Source organism: Tamandua tetradactyla, chromosome 14, assembly GCF_023851605.1.
Source record: "Tamandua tetradactyla isolate mTamTet1 chromosome 14, mTamTet1.pri, whole genome shotgun sequence".
Lineage (NCBI taxonomy): Eukaryota > Metazoa > Chordata > Mammalia > Pilosa > Myrmecophagidae > Tamandua > Tamandua tetradactyla.
Window position 1 is genome coordinate 84,111,346 of NC_135340.1, and position 19,003 is coordinate 84,130,348.

Sequence of the window (19,003 nt, forward strand, 5' to 3'; positions counted from 1 at the left end):
AGGGAGGTTTAGAAAGGTGAGAACTAGCCTGAAACGCCACCCCTAGGGAGCGAGCAGGACTGACAAGCTGGCCGCTGGCCACCGCGCTCGCTGCAGGGGGAGGGAGGATGGGGGCGTCACCTGGCAGCCCCATCCTCAGGCCTGCAGGGAAAACAGAGCCGGACAAGACAAGGCCGTGTGCATAGGGGCAATAGGGTAGGAACAGAAAAGCAGACCAGGAGTCACGTACACACTAGGGACATTTATTTTCTCTCATAACAAGAAGTTTAAGGTGGGAAAGCTCCATGCATTTGTATTTCAGCTGCTCAGAGACGGCTTCCAGGATTCAGGAGCTCTCCACCTGTGTCAATTATCAGGCTAGCCTCTCCGCTCCAAGCACACCCTTCTAAATTCCGCATTGATACCCAGGGCGTAGGACCCCAGGAACCGCTTGTCTGCTTTGCCAGCTGCTACCAGCTAAGCTCCACCAACAGGGGGCTGTGGATCCCTCCTGCAAGGCCGGAGGAGGGCTTCTTGCTCCCCGACAGCCTCACTCCAGCAAAGCTCCTTCAGGCGGCAGAGGCAGCGCCTGCCAGTAGCGCAGCTGAATCCAACTTGCTGCTTTTCCACACTCACAGATCCAGCCTCCTGACACCCCCTCCTTGGAATCTGATTCCCGGGCCCACAGGGCTCAGCCTCCAAACCGTCAGCTCCAGACCCCTTCTCAGAAGTCTGCATTTCAGCTCCAGGGAATGTCTCCTCTAAGTGAGTGTTGATCCTTCCAGCCTCTTTCCTTTGTTCCCCCAGCCCTAAAAAGGGTGATATTAGTGTTCTCTTTTTACCCATCCCATGACCTTGTAACCATCCTTTATGCATAGTTAGCAAATCTTCGTAATGTAGTCTTCTTGTTAACACAGCTGATACGGTCCTTGACTCCTGCTGGGACTCTCCTTGATAACACAGCTTTGGCCCCGTCATCTTAAACAAGTCGGGGATGTTATTTCTCAAGGTCAAAAAGCCACTGCAACGATTCCAGCGGACAAATGCTGATGACCAGACCCACAGGAAGAAAGGGATCGCTTCCCTTTTTGTCCCTGGCCCGTGTCTTTTTAAGCACAAAGAAACTTTATTGGCATATTTCCCATCTCATTTCATTGGCCAACATTAGGTCACATGCCTCCTCCTCAGCCAATACCTGAGGGGATATGGAATGGAGAATGGGATACTGTGACTGACTTAGACAAATTAGGGCTGGGCCCCTGCCACGCCCCTGGCCAGACAGAAGAAAATCAACTGAATGAAAGAGGCTCTGCAAGCAGGGGGGATGGAAGGGGAGTGGGTCCCCGCGGTGGTGCTGCCCCACCATCCCACCCTCTAGCGGGAGACGGAGGCAGTTACAGATGGGTGCGTCAGGGCTGTGATGGGGAAGGCAGCGCAGGGCGGAGGGAGCGGGAAGCCCTGCAGAGATGAGGGAGGCCTACAGAACAGGTGAGGTGGGCTGAGACTGGGAAGATGAAGCAATGGGCAAGGCAGGCCCTTCTGGACAAAAGATGTGGCCCCGGCTAAGGTCAGAGGATGGTGAGAATATGGCACAGCTGGGGAACCGGAAATTGTCAAGTGTGATTTGAGCAGAAGAGTACACATAGGGGAGTGGCGAGCTGTTTTAGTTTGCTAAAGCTGCGGGAATGCAATATACCAGAAACAGAAAGGCTTTTAGGAAGGGGAATTAATTAAGTTGCAAGTTACAGTTCTAAGGCTGTGAAAATATCCAAATCAAGGCATCCGGAGAAAGACACTTTGATTCAAGAAAGGCTGATGGGTCCAGGACACTTCTGTCAGCCGGGAATGCACGCAGCAATGTCTGCTAGCTTTCTCTCCTCATTTCATAAGGCTTCCCTGGGAGTGTTCTCCTTCTGCCTCTCCAAAAGTCTCTGGCTGTGTTGGCACTAAAGCTTTTTCCAAAATGGTTCCCTCTTAAGAGGATGCTAGTAAGCAACCCCACCTTGAATGGGTGGAGATGCCTCTCCATGGAAACAATCAAAACTGAACCCACCCAGCAATAATGAATGAGTATTAAAGAGCATGGCTCCTCTGGGGTACATGACAGTTTCAAACCAGCACACGAGCGATGTGTGGCCTTTAAGGGCAGCAGGATGTGCAGGGAAGACCTGCGAGGGCTCCCTGAGGCCGGGGCGGTGTGGCTTCAGTGCCTGCTTCAGCTCCATGGGGCAGGGAGCCGGGCTGTGGCCTGGAGAGGTGAGCGCCAAGGCAACAGGGAACCAGGAAGAGCTCCTGCCCCCACCTCTGTCCTAGTGGGCCCTCCCTTCCGCCCTCCTCTGCTTTCCTCACAAGCACTACCCTTTATAATATCACTGAACAGAAACCTAAGACGTAGGAAAATGCAGTCCTGGTCTTGCCCACAAGGAACACACAGCTTAGGTTCTGAGTCCAGGCAGACCCATGTGAAAATGAACCAATAACAGCAGCTGAAATAACATCAAAAACCAGGGGGCAGGGGCAGGGGCCAAGCAGACTGTTAAAAAGAGAGCTATGATCAGCAGCCCAAATGCTGTTATTGGAACTTGGTTTCTTTCCATCTCTCAGCTCTGCCCTCACTGTGTTGGCTTAATTTTCATTCTCCACTTGGCAGTTCTCTAGGCTTGCATTCTCCCAAGTTGTATTTAGAGTAAAGAGCACATTTTCCCAATACTTCCTAAATATGTCCCTGGATTTGTATTGATTGAATCAGTTTGGGTCACCTCTCCACCCCTGATCAGCCAGACGTTAGTCATATGAACCACCTCTGGGGAAAGGAATGGACCCCACCCAATCCACAGTCCAGATGGGTTGAATTGGGGAGTAAAGGTTCCTCCAGGGAAATTCAGGGTCCTCTGACACAGAAGAAATGCGAATGTATAATGGGTGACCAAAACAGTAAATGTTGCCTACAGATGTTTAAACTAAAACTGAATTAACTTTCAGCTTCAATATTTGAGAGCTGGATTCAAGCAAGGGTAGTTGTGGCATCAAACCCTTCAGGGTAGTTGTGGCATCAAAGCCTTCCTCCCTGGAAAGCAAGGGAGGGTCCTAGAGCTCTGGCCAAGGAAGATGCTCCAGGAGCTGTGGAAAAGAGTACTACCTCCCTGGTTCCTTCCAGAAAACATCCTAAAACTCCTTTAGTATCAGTTACCCCTCTGTGTTCAGAAATTTCACTATTAGTGTAATTGTCAGAGCTGCCCTGTTGTCAGCCCCAGCATCTGTGTCTGGCTTGATGGCCTCAACTTTCACTGAACTGGCCCTTGCTACTTTCAAATTAGTTCACTGATGTGTTTATTTTTGTATAACCAGCAGGACCCAGGAAAGCCTATATTTATGAAATGTTCATATTTTTGTTTTAAACACATCTTGAAGTGAACAGTAAATCAATTTTAGAAAATTTGAAAAAAAAAAGGGAGAACTGTGTGAGGCTTGTGGGCAGCTGAGAGGTGGGCACCTCAGGTGCAGGAGGGCCTGGGAAGGGAAAGGTACCCAGAGAAAGCGTGCCTCGTTACCACCGCTGGAGGGGACTGGTGGCAGGTTGTGAGTGTCTTTTGAGGCAGGGAAGGAGGCCATGACTTCATAGGCAGAGCCTGGCTCCTGGGGCTTTGTCCCCAGGCAGTGTCCCCACCTGCCCTGCCACCCACCCCCCAACCCCTTCTCCACTTAAATTCTCTATGCCTGGCTCAGAATCTGGTGTTTATCAGAACCTTAATGTATGTTTGTCAAACAAAGGATGGAGGGATAGGTGTTAGCTCCCCCTTTTACAGATAAGGAGATTTGGAGTGGTGGGGGGGGGGGGGGACTGTGGGATCGTATTCCAAGGAATTGCCAGCCAGGCCTGGGTTTTTCGATGCTGAGTGAGTGCTGAGCCTCTCCACCGCCCCCTCATTTCTTTGCTGCACCAATTCTGCAGAGCTCCTGGGAGCAGCCTAAACCACCCTGCTTCCTCCCTCTGCCCACTCCCTCAGCAGGCTGAGCAAAGCACCTGTGCCGGTTTCCCCACGCCCACGCAGAGAGTTACAGGAAATAATTAGGCAAACCACTTTCACTTGCACGCAACTACTTGTTTGGGGGTCTCGGCATTTGAGAGGGTTCGAGAGCGTGGAGGCCCCCAGCAGCTCCGGTGTGGGCACAGACAGAGGCACCCATTTTCTCCCTTTTCCTGCCTGTGAGCGGAGCCTTTACCTGGCAGGGCTGGCGGTGTCGCCGAGGCATTTAAGCTGTAATGTATGACAGGGCATGCTGGCGCCGCCAGCCCACAGCCACAGAGATGGATCCGCAAACCAAAGGGAAATGCATTAACCAATTTAACTGTCCGGAAATCCTGCATAATGAACATCCAAAGGTGTCTTATTACTAGCGCACTGTTGCTTGCCTTTATTTATTTGTTAGCATTTAAATTTTTCTTAAATTAATTCTTGGGTAGGAATGTCTCCACAAATGCAGGGCTGGGAAAAGGACTCAGAGTCTCTCTCAGTGAAGGACTCCAAGTCTAGCAGAGTTGAACCATTTTTTGCAAAACCAGTTGTTTGCAAAAGCAGTCACCCCCGTCAGACTGTTCTTATCACTCCCTGTGGGGAGGTGGGGGCATTTTGAGACCTAACAGGGGGCTGGGGGACTGTGAGGGGCGTGTGGAGAAAGAACTGTTGATTGCTTTTCAGGCTATGGTGCTAACTCTTGGGGTGACCCAGGCAAAGTGGCTTCACCTGCTTTGGGGCTTGGTTTCCGTGGCAGGCGCTCTCAGCACCCCACCCACACCTCCTGGAAGTACTGCTCCCTGGTTTGCCCACTGCAGGAGGTGTTTCCCCTTGGCACTGCTGACATTTAGGGCCGGAAACTCTTTCTTGTGGGGCTGTCCTTTGCACTGCAAGATGTTTAGCAGCTTCCCTGGCCTTTACCCCCTAGATGCCAGCAGCACTGTCCCCCACTCCCAACTGTGATGACAAAAATATCTCCTGACATTACTAAATGTCACCTGGGGGCAAAATCCCCCCACCCCCGCCCAAGTGTGAGAACCTCTGCTCTGGGTCTGATCCCTGATCCACGGGCATGTAAAGCCAACCCTGACATTAGGTTCACTTCTTTGCATTGAGGCACTCAGAGCCCCAGTTAGAATTCAAGACTGTGATCTGGAAGTCACGGGCAATAGGCTGTTGTCACCCATGAATACCCTGGTCCGAGCAGGTCTGGGGGATGGCTCCTGTCACCTGCTGGCATCCTTCCAGGCTTAGCGGAATGGCATCCTCCACCATGAGTGTCCCCGGAGGGTTTAGTGTGATGGCTCCCCTTCTCACCTCTTAGAGCCTAGAGGGAGTGAAACCTGTAAGTTAGGGTGTGCGTGGCTGGCTGTAAGGCAAGACCTGTAGCATTTACAGTGCTTGGAAGGTGTAGCCCAGTGGGACTGTGCCCTGGGGACTGAGTCCTGAGCAGCTTGGGCGTGCACAGTCTGGCATTGATCCTGAGGGTACCCAGTGGGTGTGCTCGATCCAACCATCATTACTCAAAGCGCAACTGTTAGTTCTAAATTCTGAGATACTGAGCTGCTTGTTTATAACCTGGTCATTCCCAGAAACTTCGGGATTTTTATGTGACACCTGAGACTCAGATTAGGGCTCTGAAGCTATGAAAGTCAGCAGTACCCCATACAGGAACTGTTTAAAAAGTTGGAAAAGGGATCTGACTTCAAGTAGAGATATGAAGGAAGCTGATCTGGATGGGACTAAGGTAAATCACAACACAGGGTGAAGGGTGATATTGTCCATATTTTAGAACTTCAACTTCTGGGTGAGACCAAAGGGGGAGATGTTTAGTTGGTGCAAAATTTATATTTGGGTAGTGCATTTCCTAATTTAACTTGTATGGTCAGTTTAGTTGAACATCATAAGTAGATGGAATTTTGAATAGGGCATGAGACATTGTTGGTTTGTCCACCTTAGTATGATGCCCCGATATATCCCAGAGTAATTTGGGCAGTGAATAAAGTATTTGCAAGTTTCCCTTGGAGGAGTGGGGAGAAAGGAGAAAATATTCAACTTCCCCATTTGGTGAATTTCTGATATTCTCGCAAGCAGTAAGAATAAGCCAACCCTCAATCTTGCGGTCCGTCCCTATGAAACTTATTCCTGCAAAGAATAGGCTAAGCCTACTTAAAATTAGGCCTAAGAGTCACACCCAGAGAACCGCTTTTGTTGCTCAGATGTGGCCTCTCTCTCTAAGTCAACTTGGCAGGTGAACTCACTGCCCTCCCTCCTATATGGGACATGACCCCCAGGGCTGTACCTCTACCTGGCAATATGGGACAGAGCTCCTACGTTGAACTGGGTCCTGGCATCACGGAATTGAGAAAGCCTTCTTGACCAAAAGGGGGAAGAGAGAAATGAGACAAAATAAAGTTTCAGGGGCTGACAGATTTCAAATAGAGTGGAGAGGTTATCCTGGAGGTTATTCTCATGTATTCTATAGCTATCCCTTTTTAGTTTATGGTATATTGGAGTGGCTGGAGGGAAGTACCTGAAACTGTTGAGCTGTGTTCCAGTAGCCTCAATTCTTGAAGATGACTGTATAACAATATAACTTTTACAATGTGACTGTGTGATTGTAAAAACCTTGTGTCTGATGCTTCTTTTATCTAGGGTATGGACAGATGAGTAAAAAATATAGATAAAAAGTAAGCAGATAATAGGGGGGACAAAGGTTAAAATAAACTGGGTTGATGGAAATACTAGTGGTCAATGAGAGGGAGAGGTAAAGGGTATGGTATGTATGAATTTTTTCTTTTTTCTTTGTATTTCTTTTTCTGGAGTGATCAAATGTTCTAAAAAATGATAGTGGTTATGAATACACAACTATGTGTTGACATTGTGAGCCAATGATTGTACACCATGTATAGAATGTTTGTATAGGGTTTATCAATAAAAATATATTTAAAAAAAATAGCCTAGGAACCAGTAGCATCAGCCTCACCTGGGAGCTGGTTAGAAATGCAGGCTCAGGCCCAATGCCAGCTGTATTTAATCCAAATTTCCCCAAGAAAATCTTAAACAAGATCCCCAAGGATTCATGTGCATTATAAGGTTTGAGAAGCACAGTTTTAGAAAACAAGAAATGTATATTTATTTAGGAAGGCCTGTGCTGGTCCTTGAAGAGGATACGAAGTGGGGCAGGTGCATCTCCCCATTGGTGAGGAGATGAATCCCATGGCCCCCTCCTCCAGCAGGGTCCAAACTCCTTTGTCACTACTAGCACTAGACAGTCAAAGCCTCCTCTCTCGTTCCAGACCCTTCTTCCACAGTTCCCTTGCCGGAATGAACAAGCACTTTCCCCAGCATACTCTCTGCCTTCCAGATCCCGACTCTCTTGGTTGTTGAAGTGGTCCCCTCAGCCTGCACAGAACCTTCCTGAACAACCAGGGGTGAAAGTCTCCCTGGCGGCGTGGGAGATGACTCCCAGCGATGAGTCTGTCCCTGGCATCATGGGATCAACAATTCCATCCTGACCAAATGGGGGGAAAGAAGTGTAACAAATAAGGTTTCCGTGGCTGAGAGAGTTCAAATAGAGTCAAGAGGCTACTCTGGAGGTCACTCTTATGCCAGCTTCAGTTAGACATTGCTACCTACCATAACTTGCCAAACCCCAACCAAAACCATTCCAGCCAATCTGAAAGAACAGCTAGGGCAATATATAAGATTCTACAAAGGTTCCATGCACTAGGGTAACTTTCCAGAAACCTACAACCTCCAGATGGGTCCCTGGACCAGATAAGTCCTGAAACCTAGCCCAGTCTCTCTAGAACATCAGCTAGTTCCATCTCCCTACCCCATATTATTGACAGCCCCTTCCAACGTGAAAAAGTTAGAATGGGCATAGCCCAAATACCCCTAAAGAGTGAGATGGAAAGATCAAAGTTGATGGAATTATACAGAAAAGGTAGGGCTTTACAAATAAATATGATTGCTGAATCACTAAATTGATATTTCTTTTAATCTCCAATATCTAAGAGCAGCTAGAAGTAAAAACCTAAAATTGTGGATTTGTAACCCATACCAAACTCTGAACTCTGTTCTACAACTAATTGTTGTGCTGTGCTTTGAAATTTATTACTTTATGTATGTATATTATTTTTCACAAAGGGAAAAAAAAGTCGATGTGATGATCAAAAAATATTTATTCCTTTTAGCCTCCTATATCCTAGAGCGGCGAGAAGGAAAAATCTGAGAGGATGGTATAGTAGCCCATAACAAACTCTGGGTTTTGTCCTATAACTACTTATTGCAGAGCGCTTTGAAAACTACTTTTTTCTTACTTTGCTTTATATATATTATACAATTTAAAAAGTTATTAAAAAAAATAAAAACCTTCCTGAGTCTAAGTCTTCAAGGATCACCTCCTCCTAGAAGCCTCTCCTTGCACTGCAGCAAAAGCGAGCCTTTCCCGTGTGACCTCTTTCTAGCCCCTTGCCTCCTCCTGTCTTAAGGACAGCATTCTCTCTCCCCTGGACTTAGCCATGTCCACAGTTCAGATCGTGGCAAGACAGAAACCTCCTTGAGAGCAGGAGTCAAGTGCAATCATTCCCAGGTTATACGGCACAGAGGGGAAGCTGTGAAGGTTTGGTCACTGCCCAGCAGACTGACCACGGGCGGCAACCCACAGAGGCAGGGGGGGCCCATGGGCAGAGGAGAAAAGAGGATGGAAACTGACGTTAACTATGTGTTAAGCGTGTAAATATATTATCCGTGTTCATCCTCATGGTAATTCTTTGGGGCCTGCTATCATCTCTGATAGAAAAGCAGTGTAGTTTCAGAGATATTAAGTAACTTACCTGAGGTCAGGCAAATAGGAAGAGATGGGGATGGGATTCAAACCTCAACCTCTCTGGTTCCAAAGTCCATGTAAAACTGTGCGATGAACTGGTTTCAGAAAATCCACAGTTCTCCTTGCTAGCATGTAAGTCATTGGAAAACTAAAGTTTATGGGGCAAAAGATAACTTTAAGGTCATCTGGTCCAGCCACTCATTTTTACTGAAGGTAAACCAGGACCCAGAGCAGGGAAATAGCTTGCCCAAGGATGAGGTAGGGCCAGGACCAGGTCCAAGGTCTAGTGACACCAAAGCCTAATCCCTTTGCTCTGTACCAGGTTTTGGGGAGTGGAGGAGCTCATCACCTCAGGCAATCAGGGAAGCCATCCTGGAAGAGGAGCCCTACGACCAGGGTCTTAAGAGGGAAAGGATTCAGTCAAGCTATCAAGAGGGGCAAGGACCCAGCAGATAGGAGAAGGACTTGATAAAGGCCTGGAGATGGGCCTGCATCTCCATGGACTCCCTGGGAGACGATGAAATCAGTCTGTGTGAGAACACAAGGAAAAGCAGAGGCCCCGCTGCAAAAGTTAGGTGCTGATTTGCACCTAAGTTGCATATTTGCCAAATCCCTTCCCTGCATTCTACTCACCTCACTTTCCCCCCAAGGACAAGGACAAGGGAAGGGGACTTTTACTGGGTTTCCATTTCATGCCAGGCAATAAATATTATAAACATAAACACATGCCATCTCATTTAATCCTCACAACAACACTTTGGACCAGCTCCATTTCACAATGTTAGGAAAAACCACCGGATTTCTTGAATAACGCACCTTTTCTGGGGTATCTGTGCCTTTCGTTAGCTTTGAACTACTTTACAATTCTATCTTAGAAAACTGATAGGAATGCAAATAATGCTTGTCCATAGAAATGCAAATAAATTTTGTCTGTTGGCATGCAATTAGTTATTATTTTTGTTGTTTTTTGCTTTTAATATAATTTTTTTACTAGACAAGTTATGAGTTTCCAGAAAAAGCATGCAAAAAATGTAGAGCTCCCATATTGGCCCCCCATTATTAACACCTTGCATTAGTGTGCTACCTTTGTTACAATTGATGAAAGAATATGATTATAACTGTACTATTAGCTATAGTCCATGGTTACATTAGGGTTCACTGTGTTGTACGGTTCTATGTTTGTTTGTTTTTTATTTTTATTGTAGTAACATATAAACAGCCTGAAATTCCTCCTTTAAACATATATTTGAATTTAAATACATTCAAATATATAATTCAGTACTGGTGATTATGGTCATAACGCTACATCACCACCATCCATTACAAAACTTTCGGGTTTTTTTGAGTGATGTTCTTTTTATTTAAATTTTTATTGACCAAACAAAACAACACACAAACATGAACATTCTTAACATATGAACATTCCATACATGGTTACAATCCACGGCTCACAATATCATCACATAGTTGTATATTCATCACTATGATCATTTTTTAGAACATTTGCATCACTCCAGAAAAAGAAATAAAAAGAAAAAACTCACACATACCATACCCCTTACCCCTCCCTCTCATGGACCACTAGTATCTCCATCTATCCAATATATTTTAATCTTTGTTCTGTCCATTTTTTTCTATACCCCTTACCCTCCCTTTCATTGATTACTAGCATTTCAATCTACTCAATTTATTTTAACATTTGTTCCCCCTATTAATTATTTATTTTTAATCCATATTTTTTACTTATCTATCCATACTAAAGATAAAAGGAGCATCAGACACAAGGTTTTCACAATCACACGGTCATGTTGTGAAAGCTATATCATTATACAATCATCTTCAAGAAACAAGGCTACTGGAACACAGCTCTACCGTTTCAGGCACTTTCCTCTAGCCTCTCCAATACACCTTAAACTGAAAAAGGGATATCTATATAATGCTTAAGAATAACCTCCAGGATAACCTCTAGACACTGTTTGAAACCTCTCAGCCACTGACCCTTTGTCTCATTTCTCTCTTCCCCCTTTCGGTTGAGAAGGTTTTCTCAATCCCTTGATGCTGAGTCCCAGCTCATTCTAGGATTTCTGTCCCACCTTGCCAGGAAGGTCCACACCCCTGGGAGTCATGTCCCACTTAGACAGGGGGAGGGCAGTGAGTTTGCTTGCCGTCCATTACTAAAACTTTTCCATGACCCCAAAAAGAAACCCTGTACCAATTAAGCATTAACCGCCCATTCCTTACCCCCCACCCCCCAGCCCCTGGTAATCTGTATTCTACTTTATGACTCTATGAATTTACTCAAATTTTTTCACATCCATAAGATCATATAGTATTTGCCCTTTAGTGTCTGGCTTATTTCACTCAACATGGTATCTTCAAGGTTCCTCATGCTGTTACATGTATCAGAACTTAATTCCTCTTTATGGTTGAACAATGTTCCACGGTGGGAATATACATTTTGTTTATCCATTCATTGATTGATAGACATTTTGGGTTGCTTCCATCTTTTGGTAATTGTGAACAACGCCACTATAAGCGTCGGTGAAAATATCTGGTGAAATCCCTGTGTCAATTCTTTTGGGAATATACCGAGAATTAAGATTCCTGGGCCATATGGTAATTCTATACCTAACTCCCTCAGGAAACACCAAACTGTTTTCCACAGTGGCTGCACCATTTTACAATCCCAACCAACAATGAACGTGTGTTCCTATTTCTCCATGTCCTCACCAATACTTGTAATTTTCTGTTTTTCAAATAGTAGCCATTCTAGTGGGTGTCAAATGGTATCTCATTGTGGCTTGCATTTCCCTAGTGGCTAATGATGTTGAGCATCTTTTCATATGCTTTGTGGCCATGTGTCTCCTCTTTGGGGAGATGTCTATTCAAGTCTTTTGCTCATTTTTTTAATTGGGATGTTTGCTTTTTGTTGTTATTGTTGAGCTGTGGAATGCAATTGATTATTACCTTGTAAATATTGATCAGTTTTAATACTATTTGTAAATCAACCTCAGATTGTCTATATATAATATGTGTGTGTGCTTTCATTCGCCTTTGTATAGGTTTTTAACACTCTACTGTTTTCCTCGTTAATTGGGTTAAATAAAATATTTGATACTTAGTCATTCTTATATTTGATATGAAATTGATTATTAACTTAAAAAAATCTATTCACATAGATGATGAAACAGAAACTCATACAATTTAAGTACCTTGCCCAGGTCACATTTTGTAAGAGCCATAGTCTAATTCCAAACTTTGTGTTCTTTCTACTCCCCACCCTTGGGCCCAGCTTTACCTCCTTCTTCTTATAGCTTTCCATTTTCTAGGAATATGGCTGTGCAGTTGTTTTAACCTCTTTGAGCCCTGGTTTCCTCAATTATCAATGGGGTATGTAAAACCTCCCTGCTCACCTCAGTTATTCAGATGGAATCATGCATGTAGAAGCACCTTGAGAAGGCTGAAAGCCTCTGCACCTCACCCCTCATGAGTGAGTGCATTAGAATAAAGAGGGAGGGCCCTGGCCTGTGGACTTAGGTCTGAGCGCAAGTTCTGGCTCCACCACTCACAGCTTGTGACCTTCTTCAAGCCAATCAATCCCATCTTGCCCGCCCCCAGCCCATGTTAAAAAAAAAAAAAAAAAAACAGCTTGCTGGCCTCACCCTTTGAGATTGTGATTGAGAGGGCCTGGGTTCTCAAGTCTAGATTTTTAAAAGCTCCCTAGGTGATTCTGATACCTAGCAGCTGGGTTTGGAGCCCCCTGAATTTGATCATCTCTGACTGCCCTTGACCCTGAAGTTGCACCGCCAAACGAGGTTGCCCATTTTTCAGCTCCTGGCTCCATCACAGGGTATTCTGAGATAATGGGTGTACATGTGTGTTGTAGACTGTAAAGTGCCATATGGAAGCCTGGATTATTGTCATCGCTCCAACGACTGTATGGGGAGGTGTAGGGAAATTCGAATGCAGGAGCTCCTGGCCCCTCTCCCCTGGCCTCCTCCTCCAGAGACAGATCTGGGCTGTTAGGAGCAGGGGCTCTCACGGGAACTATCTTCTCCCCTGTCCTCCTCTCCACATCCCTCAGCCAAGCTGGAGTGGGAGCGAAGCCACTGTCAAGTCCCCTTCATCTGGAAGCACTGTGCCAATGAGAGGTGGGTGGGGCACGTTTCCCCAGGCTCCCAGACACTCTTCTCAACCAGTGCAGATGCTCCATGATAGGTTCAATGAAAAAACCCTGGCATCAGTTCACATCCACCCCACAGTTTACTCCTGATGATTCTGGAGTCCCGTACACTTGGACATTTCCTGAGGCAACATTTCACCAGGTACAACTGACTTAAGCTCAGCCAGCTAAGCGGGTGAGGACTTCCTACCTCGTACTCATTTGAAGAATGGAAGGAAAGTCTGGTCTCCTACTCTTTCCCTCCACCAGAAGAAAGTATCGTGCAACTTCAGGGTCAAGGGCAGTCAGAGATGATCAAATTCAGGGGGTCCAAACCCAGCTGCTAGGTATCAGAATCACCTAGGGAGCTTTTAAAAATCTAGACTTGAGAACCCAGGCCCTCTCAATCACAATCTCAAAGGGTGAGGCCAGCAAGCTGTATTTTTTTTTTTTTAAAAAAAACATGGGCAGGGACCGGGAATCGAACCCGGGTTCTCTGGCATGGCAGGCAAGCGTTCTTGCCTGCTGAGCCACCATGCCCCGCCCCAGCAAGCTGTATTTTTAAAATCTCTGTAGGGCTTCTGATGCCCAAGAGCCCAGCCTGGAAACCACTCTTCCAAAACAACCTTTTTACTATCAGCAAAGAGGAGCCCAGGGGTGCACAGATGGGTCAAGGTCACTCAGGTCAGCCTACTGCACATTTAGATGCATTGTACCAAAAGGATGGGGTTTTAGAGGGTCAGCATTACCTTGGAGGGAAGCTGCTTACAGGAGCTGCGCAGGGGGGTAGAGGAGTGGGAAAGGAGCTCTTTGCTGCATTCCAGAACAGATCAGGCTGTGAGCAAACGAGAAGGAGCTTTAGTAAGCTGAGCTGAATGCATAATTAAACAGATAGCAAAATGGAGTGCAGTTCCACACACCTCCCGGGAGCCGGCTGGGGGAGATAATATGCTTTCCTGTCGTCAGAAGGCACAGGAGGAAAAACAACTGGGCCTGGCCGTTGGCCATTTAACAATATTGCTTTTGTAAACAAGTTGAAAAATCCAATAACTGTAAAACTTATGGCATGTCCTTAAAAGCCTATCGCTGTTTTCCCCATAAATGGATGAGCATTTCCGACTGAAGGTGTTCTAATTAAACAGTCGCATCCCCGGGGGCTGCGAGGTCGTCCTCGGGGAGGAAGGGTCTGACATCTCCTGGTGGCCTCAGGGTCAGGCATGGGGGGGCGGTGGGCACAGCTGGGGGGTAGCCACAGCAGTTTTTTTTTTATTTGTTTTGTCAGTAACCGTGTTATATTCAGCTCCACAACTCTCCTCCTTCTTCCTGTGGTCTTCAACTATCAGTACCCCCAAGAAAAGAACCATCTAGCAGAAACTGTAAGATGGACCCAGAGAAGTGAGGACCCAGTAGCGGCCTGCTGCCCTTCGTGCTGGGAAGAAAGAAAAGGCTGTTTCTTTCTTTGTGGCTGTTTCGTCCACAAAGAAACCCTTCAGTGGTAGAAGCCACGAAATAGTAGAAGGTCTGGTTCCCAGCCTGGAGGAACTCACAATCCTGATAGGAAGAAGATGAAAAGAGACCTGAAGGGAGGAAGCCAAGTACCTAGTGGAAAATGCAGGAGGGTCTGTGCCTGCTGTAGTGGTGGGGAGTGGTGAGGAGGGGGGAGGTGCTCTGAGAGCTGAGGGTAGGGGTCTTCATGGAGAAATCACAGAAACTTACATCTGGGCAAGATTCCAAAAGCCATTTGGTCCACCTCCCCATTTAAACTTGAGTTCCTGCCATAGCCTTCTCACCAGCCTCTGCTTTCACACCTCTAGCAATGGGGCACTCACTACCCACCAAAGCATCTTTGGAAGATTCTGGCTTTTCACAATCCTCACAACCGTCACAGACATGTAATGAATGTCACAGTGCGCCGAGTGCTACACCTGTTGAGCTCATTTACTAAGAGCAGCAGTCCTATGACGGTGGCACCAGTGGGCAGCAGGTGGTGTGCGGGCAAGGAAGCCAGAGAGGGAGGAGCCCAAAGAGGCCTGTGGGGCTGTCTCCACCACCCAGCCCACTCCCCCCATGGGGCTTGGGGCTGCCCTTATGGGCTAGTTATCTAAGCCTTTGTCCTTCCTCAGGAATGCCACCTCCTCCTCATCCCCATGGTGCAAATGGGGAAACTGAGGCATGAAGCAGTTAAGTCCTTTTCTCAAAGATACATAGCTAGGAAGTAGCAAAGGGGGCATTTGAACCCAGGGTCCCTGACTCCAGAACACAGGCTTTAACCACTGGGTGTTACTGCGCCTGCACCCCACTCCCATCCGCTCTACACAGAGGGCAGCGTTCCTTGTGAGAAGCAGTCGGTCTTCCTGAGCCTCCAGAGTGACCCTGAGCAGGCGGCTGCTTCTTCCCCCTGGTAAGAAATGTGAAGCCCCCTCTGGGGTCCCTCCCAGGCACATGTGGCCCCGGTCGTGTCATGCCCCTTCTTCATGGGGGACAGCGGCCCTTCCCCACCGTGCTCTCCTCCTCTGCTGCTCACAGAGTGGAGAGGCCACTCTGGGCTGGCTGGAACCGAGAGGGAGCCCCTGCCTTCTGCCTCCTGCCTCCTGCCTCCATGGGGATCCTTTGGTGGGAGTGCACTGCCGAAGGTGGGTGCGCTGGGGATGGAAGGGGGAAGAGGGAGGTGGCTTCCTACGGGAAGGACAAGGGCCCTGAGAAACAGCACCCAGCGGTGGGTGGAGCCAGCCCCACGGGCCTCTCTGGGCTCCTCCCTTCCTGACTTTCTCCTCCCCACCCCTGGGGCCCACTGGTGACTCTAGAAAACATGCCCCTCCTACTCCTTTCCCACCCCAGAATCCCAGCCAACTCCCACTTCCTGCCTCCCCTTTCCCCGTCTAAGCATTCCTGCCCTGATCTCCTGCTCCCAAGGGCCTTCCTCGGAGACCACTCACCTGATCACTAGGGAGCACCCAGGGGACCTGGTTTGGGGCCTGGACCCTTCACTGAGCTCCATGCGGCCTTGGGCAAGTCACCTAACTGCTCTCCAGGGCACGAATGTTTATCTGTTCCCTGATGAATCTCCAGGAACAGTCCCTGGCCGGGAGGTGCACCCCTGTTCCTCCAGCATCACCCAGCTCAGTGCAGCCAGGTGTTCAGGGAAGGGACTCCACCCTGATTGGTTTGAGCCAATCAGGGTAAGCCTCGCCTCCTTTGCCAGCAATTGGTTAAGGGAGGGACATGTGACCCCCCCTCCTGACCAATGAGATGTGAGAGGAGGGAATGCCTTGCTGCTGAAAGGGATGCGTGGGCACAGACAGCTTCGCACCTTTGCAGATGGGCTCAGCTGTGCGGTCCCCCTGCAGGGCGTGGGGAGGGAGCCGGCGGGCTGCGGTTGGCCGGAGCCAAAGGAGAAAGGGAAATCCGTGTCTCCCTGAAGGCGTTTTCCAGCGGCTGATTCACCAGCCCTGGAGCTGTCCCATCCCTGGACTTTTTTAATGGTGATAATAAATTCCTTTTAGTGGGCCTGTTGGGTCAGGGTTTTCTGCTCCTTGTAGCCAAAGCATCTTCACGCAGGGGTTTTCAAACGTTTTCAACCAAACCCCATAGTAAAAAACATTTTACATCGGAACCCAGTACTCACGTTCTTACGGATAACGCAAAGAATTCACAAAACAGTAGTGCCTGGGACACGTTCTAATATTTTCTATTCTATTCTAGTTTTTTTTAATTGTTCGTCACAAGTCAGTAAATTGATTACATGGTCCCCCAATGGTCATAACGCACAATTTGAGAAATACTGTTCCCCCACCTCCCCCCCAAAAACCACACACACACAGAAATACAGATGCCAGTTAGCGAGAGAACAGAGAATGAATTAGAAGACAAGAATCAAGCGAACCCAAAATAAGAAAACTCACACTCAACACTGAGATGTATGGCAGTGAGCCCAAAAGAGAGGGAGGGGGACACGGGGGAGGGGTCAGAGGCAGAGGGAGGGGGATGGACGGGAAGAGCCAAACACAGATGCTGACATGTCACCCCGAGAAGGCCAGAGAAGGAGACAGGGGAAATCAGGTGGAAAGCACAGGGGCCCAGGGACAGGGATTGGAGAGAAAGAGACATAGGGAATTAAAAATGAGCTGCAGAGGCAGAAACACAGACAGACTAGGAAATGGAGATGGTAAGATTGAAAGCCAAAGGAGGCACGCCCCAGGCTGAGCCGAAGGAAAAGGAGGGAGACAGTGTCTGGACAAAAAGCACTGTTTGAGTAATTGGCTGTGTGGTCTTGGCCGAGTCACTTCACCTCTCTTGGCCTCTTCTTCCTTTTTTGAAAATTGGGGCTAATAATCAATCCCTCCTTCACCTGAATGTGGAGAAACTTGTGCTGGGCGCCCTAAAACGTCACAATCTCCACAGTGCTGTGCTCCCAGACCCTCCCTGTACCTGGGCAGAGGGTCTTTACCTCCCCCCTCCCAGCCAAGACAGGCCCACTGCCCCGTCCACAGCAGTTCCCTCCTCCCACTCCTCTGCCCAAAGGAGGGAAACCCATTTCCCTGGGAACAGCTGTGTTTCCTCAACAAACAAATGTTCCCTTAAAACGTTTCAGAGGAAGAGCGGGTGGTAATGAGTGAGCATCTGGCTGATCGGCCCACTTTCTTTTTTGGCAGCTCTGGAGCCCGCCAAGTGACTATTCCCTAATGTTCACCGCATCCCAGCACCTGCTATTCCCAATCAGGCTTGTACCACTACGCCTCAATTAAGAGCAGATGCGGGAAAACAAACACCTTCCCCTAGAACCCTCCGTACTGCTCAAAATCCAGAGAACCAGTAAAAGTACCAGCTTCCGCCTTGGCATAGCATTCGCCCATTCGCTCACCCAGCTACCTGGGCCACGGCACTGGGGACACAGGCCTGAGCAGCCCATCCCCGCCCTCACATTGTCCTCACTCTCCCAGACAGACGCGCTTCCTCCTTAAAATGCAGGGCCTGACAAACTTTTTCGGTAAAGGGCCAGATAGTAAATATCTGGCTTTGCAGGCCATTCGGTCTCTGCTGCAACCACTCAGCTCTGCCGTTGCAGCATGAAAGCAGCTGCGGATGATCACAAATGGATGAGCCTAGCTATGTTCCCATAACATGGTATTAACAAAAGCTGGTGGCCGGCTGGATTTAGCCCACAGGTCGTAGTTTGCTGATCCCTGCTATATTGTAACAGCCTGGTCACATCTTGGGGTTTCTGTCTTAACTGTCCCTCCAGCCCATGGCACTGCATGAGCCCTAAACCCCTGCTCCTGAGCCACCACCCCCCCCGCCCCCCACTCCCTCCTTACACTGTTGGATGGGCCAAGGTAACACCTGACCCACGCTGGGCAGTCAGCATCTCTCCCTGGACTGAAGAATTGTCCTAGGAGGTTTGGGGTTGAGTCTGGAACTGATGCGCTCTGAGAGCACTTCCGGGGCAGAGAAGCCAAGAAAGGTGGATGCAGAGCATGCAGGGTGCAGGAGCCCGTGTGGGGAGAGGCTGTCTGCGAGCCCAGGGCCCTTCTGGTCTCTTCTACCGCTTCCTGAGCCCTGCTACCCCCAAGCCCTGAGCTCCCTGAGCTCCCCCTGGATCCTTATTTTAAAATGTGCTTTTCAGTTTATTCCGACTCAAGTTGTTACCTGTTTCAGTAACCAAGAGAGGCGTCGGAGAGCCGCCCTCTGCCTCTGGGCCCCATTCAGTTATCTAGCATTTGCGCCAGGCCTCGTCCCACGGGAGATACAGATGCCAGTGAGACGTGACCGTCCCCTCCAGCCCCTGCAGGTCACTTGGCAGGGGAGACGCACGGACGCCTGTGTGCCTGCCTCTGACAGGACCTGCTGTGCGCTGATAAGGGTGAGGGGTGGAGAGCGGGAGGTGGGGAAATCTGGGAGGGCTTGGCAGAGTTTCATTGGGCAGAAAAACAAGGAGCGGTGGCATGAGTGCAAAGCAGCATCTCCCAAACCCGGTTCATAAAACACCGATCCCCAGAGGGGCGACGGTGGCTC

The 19,003-nt window shown here is 48.3% G+C and overlaps 1 long non-coding RNA gene across 1 annotated transcript; it reads right to left on the reverse strand.

Annotated features, from left to right (window-relative positions):
- Positions 1-4,413: 4,413 nt before the first annotated feature.
- Positions 4,414-16,135, reverse strand: LOC143655210 (uncharacterized). Its single transcript, XR_013162109.1, has 3 exons — positions 15,928-16,135; positions 13,741-13,826; positions 4,414-5,322 (listed from the first exon to the last, which is right to left on the reverse strand). It is a non-coding gene; the product is annotated as an uncharacterized LOC143655210 (long non-coding RNA).
- Positions 16,136-19,003: the final 2,868 nt, after the last annotated feature.